General features: G+C 35.8%; 1 protein-coding gene across 1 annotated transcript in view; it reads left to right on the top strand.

The window, feature by feature from the left end:
• The window catches only part of LOC106875431 (protocadherin Fat 4), a 483512-nt gene that overhangs the window by 188530 nt on the left and 286620 nt on the right, over window positions 1-8362 (top strand). The gene's annotated exons all lie outside the window — the stretch shown is intronic.

Here is an 8362-nt window from a genome sequence, read left to right as displayed (position 1 = left end):
TATATATCCATACGTAGATACAGACAGATGCCGTATGTGTGTGTGCGCTCGTTTGTATGTATGTCTGTTCCCCAACTGCTTGACAACTGGTTTCGATTTGTTCTACTAAAATCTTTCAAAGTGGTCTTCCAGCATGGCCACAGTCCAATGACTGATGTAAGTGAGACATAGAAGTCGGTGGATGGATAAATCGTAGTGCTTGATGAAATATCACCACGTTCGAGTTAAGAGCAATGAATGTATATCAAATTCAAAGTGTATGAGGCCTTGTGTGAAAATATGATGTCGTATGGTTTCGAAACCAGTTCAGATAATGAAGGAAAATTAATGATTTTGATATGCCATGATTGAATAGACTTCTTTTTGACATGAAGCGTTTTAGTGATTAGGATATTATCAGCTTCATAGCCAAATTTATGTGATACTTATTGACAGTGTTGTAATTTTGTACGTGTGTGTTCTTTTATATGTGCACGCGTGTGTGAGCGTGAGTCTGTCTGTCCGTCCTATCTTGTATATCATATTCCATTATCTAAAAATAGGTTTAATGCTGATGCAGCATATTGTTTATTGTTAGAAAAGAACTTTAAAGATGTTTATAAGCATCAAAGGTGAAATCAGCTATGAAAATAGTCTAAAAGGATATATAATAAAAAATATATAAAACAATGGCTTCTTTCAATTCCTAAAGATGTATTATAGAAGAAAATATGGCTTTCTTATTTTTTCTTTCCTTTCTTTTTTTCTCTGGTATTTGGAAAGTCGTATCCTATTGAAACCCTCATGTGCTGTTAACTGTTATTCAAAATATGAACACTTTTTATTAAACAAAAAACTCCAGATATAATCTATTATTCATGAACTAATGAGCATGCGTACCACTTCGTGTGTGTGTGCATGTACGTTTATGGAGAGTAAAAGATTTTATTTGTAACTTTTAGAGTTGTCATTTACTATCTCTGAATATTTAACAGCAGCTGCGATATATTTCAAAGGTGTTATTTTAAATTAATTTTCTTTTTATTTACTTCTCAGATATTGTTGTCATCATTATTATTACTATCGTCATCGTCAATATCATCTTCAGCATTTTCGTTATAACTCTCATCATTTTCATCATCACCATCATTGTCATCATCTTCATGAAAGTAACATCATCAAAGATTTAAGACATTGTATAGTGATTGTAGCATCTCTTGTCAGTTTGTGCTTGTGTAAATGTATATAGGAAAAGATAGATATATAAATAGACAGAGAGACAGATAGATAGATAGATAGATAGATACCTTCTTTTCCTTACTTAAGTCATTGGATTGTGGTACTTAAAATGTTTGAGGCACCAGAATTTGGTAGGGGAAAAACCAAAAACAAAATCAAGAGATTTGGTGAATAAAATTTGAACATAAGCAACAAAAATTCAATAGGTTATAGCAGTACGTACGTTTCGTACAAGCTCCATTTATTCATATATCTGTTTGCTTCCACCAAATTCACTCGAGATTATGGTTTCGGTTTATATCATGCATGACTGCATATTGCATGTAAGTATCTATGAGTACACAAATGTGTGTGTGCATGCAATTTGTCCTATGTAGGACATTGTGAGTGGGTGTATGTTTGCTATTGAAAGTTCTTTTACAGAAGGAACATATACAATCGAGACGAAGAATTCGCTGTTTGAAGTCAAATTGTTTTATATTCAGTCGTTATTATGCAGCCACAACCACCCGCGCTTTCACTTCATCTCTCTATCTCTCTCTCTCTCTCTCTCTCTCTCTCTCTCTCTCTCTCTCTCTCTCTCTCTCGCTTCCTTTCTTTCTTTCTTTCTTTCTTTCTTCCTTTCTCTGGGTAAGACAGTTTATATATTGGTTAATATCACGTAAATTAAAAGGCGGCGAGCTATCAGAAACGTTAGCACGCCGGGCGAAATGCTTAGCAGTATAAATTAAGTACCGTTTTCGCATTGGGGTCGATGTAATCGAGTTAATCCCGTTGTCTGTCCTTGTTTGTCCCCTCTATATGTAGCCCCTCGTAGACAATAAAGAAATAAGAAACGTTAGCACGCCAGGCGAAATGCATAGCGGTATGTCGTCTACCCATACGTTCTGAGTTCAAATCCCACCGAGGTCAACTTTGCCTTTCATCCTTTCGGGGTCGATTAAAGAAGTACCAGTTACGCACTGTGGTCAATGTAATCGACTTAATCCCTTTGTCTGTCCTTATTTGTCCCTTCTATGTATAGCCCCATGTGGGCAATAAATAAATAAATATAACCAAATGAAAAGGCGGCGAGCTGGCAGAAACGTTAGGGGGTCGATCTAATCGACTGGCCCCCACACCAAAAATCTCTGGCCTTGTGCCTATAGTAGAAAAGACTATCACACAAATTATACGGTTGTGTAAATTAGTGTTAAACCAATGAACAATCTTAAGCAAATAGACAATCGAGAATACGTAGTAGGCGGTGTGGTGTATTCGCTTTCTGTTATAATCTTATTATCTGAAGTTTATTGTTGAAGTGCCGTTAAATTTGTTGCATGTCTTCCCTTTTGGGATTACATTTGTTTTAAAAATTGTTTACAAACTGTTAGTGTCTTGTGACAAATTGTTAGCCTTTACAGGGTTGTTTCCTGTTGTTTTGCCCGTCTGGGGGTGGAAGAGACAACTTGAGGTTTAATCCTCCTAAGGAGGTGATGAAAGGAATTAAGAGAAGAACAATTGTCTATAGGACGCTATCTATGAAGATCAGAAAATATAGATATAGCGTCAATAAAGGAAATTGAAAAGGCATTAAAACCTATTATGTATAAATTAACGTGCGTTAAGCGCAGAAGAAAGTTTGGAACGGTGGAGGCGAAGTTTATGGCTGAGAGGGATGCCAAGATGGACTCGACGACCACCCTGCAGACAAGCGGATTAGCACTTTTACCGTCATATCTCGATAAAAGAACGACGAAAATAGTAATAAATGAGTTCGACTCGGAAATCAAACCAATGAGGCTCTTGGCGGCGGCCTTCGCCAGCATAAAGAAGAGGTGACACTACTGGAGTTAGAAGAAAAAAGTAGCTATGACTGGCGTGGCAGGGGCATTAGAGCAACGATCCAAGCCACACCAACAGATATTGATAGCATACCGGGGTTCGTCATCCTTCCAGATGATACAAGACCGAAGGCCGCTGTTCAAGGCAGAGTACCAAAGTGCTTCGGATGTGAGCAAAAGCGACACATAAGAAAAACCTGTACCCAGGGAGAAAGCCAGACGGAGGCCAGTAAACAACAGTAAAGAACGGAAGAGAAGAAGCAACAGGACGTGACGGTAAAAACAGAGCAAAACACACCGTCTACTTCAACGACTACGGAGCGGAAGGAAAACAAACAGGAGAAAACGGTGGAAGGAAAGACAGTCACGGCGGAAGAAGTAGCACCGTTTACTACTACTACAAAAGTAAGTGACAGTGTACGGCAGGTGGCTGGGAGGAAGAGCAAAAAGAAAATTAATCGTTCTTCCCCCTGCCACAAACAAAACGAAAGCCAAAAATTACAAGACGTTACAAACAAGAACACGAACATTTAACATAAACAAACGAAAAGAATCAACAAAGAAACACAAAACCTGAGGTGATTTCACTAAGCAAAATAAAAAAGAAAAACTTTGATAATTCATGTTAGTATTTAGAAAATGTCCAATGATGTACCTGGGTCGTGGGGCACGAGTGACCATTATTACATCTTTTTATTTATTAATCATACATCTGCACATTCGTTGTTTTTCTTTTTTTCGGCCCCACATGTAATGTCCTATATCGTCCGCTCTGTGTTGAGCCCTGTGTGGCCAATAAAAGAAAGAGTACATAAAAATATGTAGTAGACAATCAGTATTATATATATTTCTTTATTGCCGACATGGGGCTAAACATAGAGGGGACAAACAAGGACAGACAAAAGGATTAAGTCGATTACATCGACCCCGGTGCGTACCTAGTGCTTATTTAATCGACTCTGAAAGGTCAAAGGCAAAGTCGACCTGGCCGGAATTTGAACTCAGAACGTAACGGCAGACGAAATACCGTTAAGCATTTCGCCCGACGTGCTAACGTTTCTGCCAGCTCACCGCGCTTTCAGTTTTATATAATACATCCCATATCATCGCCATCATTGTCATCATCTTCATAAAAGTATAAAAGTATTATTCACTCTTTCTCAAAATTAGTTTCGGATTAATAAGTTTTTAGAAACCCTTAGCTCTAGAAACACATTTAGATCAAAATAGGATGCTTCGTTCGTTGAAAATTAGTATTGCTTTTTATGGATTGCAATCCTCAAAGTTCTTTTTAGGTAGTCTAAAAGGCATAGAAATATATTTCGAAAGAAATTCTGATAACGATATCAATTCCGGAATGTGTCTATTGTAATGCAAATTGTCTCTGGAAATTTTATATATAATGATTCGAAAAGCTTGCCTGAACAAAAGGAATTCATTATTTTTTTCAGTATATCCGCAGTGAAGAAAAGAGTAACCTTGTATTTAATCAATCAAACTCAGCATGTTTCATACAATAAGTAAATATTAGATTGCTATTATAATTTAATCTGTCGTGGGTTGCTTTGAATCCTCAATACTGATAATTAGCAACATATCTAATCTATTAAAACCACTTCATATATACTATATAGAGATATTCCTTATGACTTCTGAAATAAACTTTCTGCAACAAATTATTCATGAAGTAAATCTTTGTAATAATGAAACAAAATAGATCATAAGTATCTCATAAATATCACGTTTACTGTTCTTTTGAATTATAAGTTAGCTAAGAAGCGTTTTCAAGTGAAGAAACTATGTATAAATGTATGTATTTTAATTCTACCTTAACTTGAAGAAGAAACCTGCTTGCTTTGTGAGTCACAGATAATTTAGACTTTCACAGCGAGAAGGAAACTGTGAGTTATAATTTAATGTGAATATCTAACGGATAAGAGAAGGCGAAAATCTAATTTGGCTTTGCATCTAAAGAAATTCCCTTATTAAGAAAATTAACTGCCGTATTTATTTTCTTTAATTTATATGAGAATGTAAGAACAAAGACTACACTACCTTGCGTTACGAGTGAAATTTTCACAGTAAGTGGAAATGAAGGAACTTGCTTAAAGTGAATAGAAATAATATCAATGATATCGCTGAAAAAAAAAACAACGGCCATGTTGTAAGGATGACAACTGCAAAAGAAGTAGTAGCACTAGTATATATATATATATATATATATATATATATATATATATACAAAGATAGATATATATAAAGAGAGAGAGAGAGAGAGAGAGAGAGAGAGCGAGAGAGAGAGAGAAAGGGAGGGAGGATCTTTATGCATGTTATATATATATTTATATAGACATCGTCATCTACTCCACCTCGTTCCCGAATATTTCTTTCTTCGGTGAGGTAATGCCGGTGGCGTAGATTTGATTAGGGAGTGACCCACGCACAGATATATGGAAGACATTGTTTGTGGCACATTTGAAATGTGATATCGATGATTAGTGAATGAAACTGCAACGGACTGCTGTCAGTCCAGGTTTGCTTCAGTTGCGCCTTCAAAGCCTTTTTGTCTGTCTGACATTAGCCTATTTTGCTACGTCAGCAGATGAAATTATGACATCTTTTTCATAATCGGGTTTACATAAGATCAGATTGCATTGACATTTACAGATTACCTTCTTTAAGAAATGTCTTGAAAAAATGGCTTTCTGCTTTCGTTTTCTATTCTTTGTGGTTGTTGTTGGTTTTTCTTTTGATTTTTTTTTATGTGGGTGGGAGTTACTTACTTACTATAACATACGAATCGCTAGTGTAGCTTCCTTCGGGACCAGAGAGGCTGAACCAGTTAGAAAAAGTTCTATTTATTTTGATTTGCAACATTTAAGCAACACCGTCATTGGTTATAAATTAATATTAATCAATTACCTGCCATCTTTCCAACATAACTACAGCCTTGTGTGAATTTGATAAATCAAAACTGTAATTATTCTTGCTGTTTCCTACACAGAATAACAGGCAATATCTGTGAAATGCCATATGAGAAATATCTAGTTTTGAGAATTTTAGAATCAAGAGTATATCGAATGAAACCCTTAGAATTTTCTCAGTTGTCCAGATTCCTGTCATAAAGCTGTACAATCCCGGAATGAGTAAAGCTGAAAAACTTCCGATTAATCTGTTATGTTGAAATATTTGAGTTTCGTTCTTACATTGATAGCAAAGCCACCTGTCTCAGTAAGCTGCGGCTTCATTGTGGCGCAAGACATCTATTATATGAATACCAGCAGAGTAAATTATATATAATTTTATCAATTCCTATAGATGCTTCCAAAGAATATAACCACAAACACGCTGCTAACGTCGAATATAAAGGTGAAACTTGTTGAAATTTTGTGAAATGCTTCTACATGAAAATAGGGATCACATCTCGTTGAATATGGTCTTGTTATAGATACGAAATCTCCTCTTTGTTATAGCGAAATTGTCTAAAACCATGTTTCCTGTTGTTTTTATTTCTTTATTTGGATTGCCATTGTAGTTTCGATGGTTAGAGAAATGTGCGAAATCGCCTGACAAAATGAATGATTTTGTACATCTTAAAATATATAACTTAATAACATAACGTTTCTGGCAGGGGAGAAATTAAATAAATACTTTTGAGAGTGTAAAACAAAAGAAAATGGAAAACAAGAAGTTTTAGAGAAAAACCGAGATTTACAGGTTTTCGACATTTATGTTAATTCAATAAAATACAGAAAATTTCCCGGTGGTATCTAAACAAATAACTTAGTGAAATGTCTGGAAAAAACAACGACAATACTACTACTACTACTACTACTACTACTACTACTACTACTGCTGCTGCTGCTGCTGCTGCTACTACTACTACTACTACTACTACTACTAAGAAGAAGAAGAAACTTTCATATTTACTAAAAAGTAGATATATCAAATTGAGTCATCGTTACATGGATGACAGCAATCCAGGAATGTAGTTCAAGCTTAGAAAATATATTTTGTCTTCTCGAAATAAGTTTTTCAACTTCTCACTTCAAAAATTGCATTAGATTCCTATTTTTACTTTGCTTTGATTTTTCTTTCATTGTTGTTCGTTGCAGCAGCATTTGTACAAAATATATTATCTACCGCTACATAAAAGATCTGTGCTAAGAATGTTACAACAAAGCAAGTCTGTAAAATATATGTACCCTTTTATTTATTTAGTAGGTATTAAGATATATATATATATACATCGGTGTGGGTTAGTGGTGTATGTATGCATGTTTGTATTACAAATGATTCTGAAATAGTGTTTTTGAAGTGGAACGAATTCTACATTGTTGGAATAATGCTTGCTGCTAAGAGCATTTGCTGTCATTTATTTCCTTTTTCTTGCTTGTTAATGTGAATATAATTTGTTCACAGCTATTACTGCACTCATACACAGTAAATATGACATCTGCATTACTAGAAGTAAGCTGCTAATAAACTGATCCCACGCTGTGGTTTCGATTATCGTTTAAAACTTTACCCATTCTAAATGGCTGTTAATATTCATGAGAAATGATTGCACGTTATGATTTACTATTTCAGTTGAATGCATAAAACTTTAATATAAACGTGCGTGTATCGAGTGCGTGTATCGAGTGCGTATATACCTATACGAGATGAGTTCAAAATGTATCGGTCCGACTTTATTTTTCCCCACCAAAACTAATACCTCGTTGTGAAATTACTTTAGATTGGAGGTGACATCATTCTTTCCGCGTATGTGCGAAAGTTTTCGAGCCGATTTGTCACGTTAATTGCCGGCTGTTACGCCTAGAGTTCAGACGTGTAATGCGTGCTCATCAAATTATTGTTTTCACGCAAGATGACCGAACGCCTCGAGAAGTGAACATAAACCCATGCCTCATCACCAGTGATGATGGTCTTCAGGAAGTCTAGGTCGTGGTTTGCACAGCCCTGTATTTCCTGAGCAATTTCTGCTGCTCCGCCAGCATCTTGGGGTCAAGTTTTGCCGACACTCTCAGCATGCACAAATTCTTCGTTAAAATGGAATGCACTAATTATTTGCTTATTCCCCCTTCATGAACATTTTTCTGGATTGTTACACAGTAGTTTTCCATGACTATTCGTCGAACCTTCTCAATCGAATCCTCGTTTCGACTTGTGTATGGTCTTCAGGCATGCACAGGAAGGATAGTGCCACCTCCGACCGAAAGTGTTATTCCCACGCGCCATTAGTTTTTTGTGAGTAAAATTAAGTCGGGTACTTTTCGAACGCACCTCGTATATATATATATATATATATATATATATAT

The sequence above is a fragment of the Octopus bimaculoides genome, chromosome 15, assembly GCF_001194135.2.
Source record: "Octopus bimaculoides isolate UCB-OBI-ISO-001 chromosome 15, ASM119413v2, whole genome shotgun sequence".
NCBI lineage: Eukaryota > Metazoa > Mollusca > Cephalopoda > Octopoda > Octopodidae > Octopus > Octopus bimaculoides.
The sequence above is the reverse complement of the archived record's forward strand: the minus strand, read 5'-3'. Positions and strand labels throughout refer to the sequence as shown.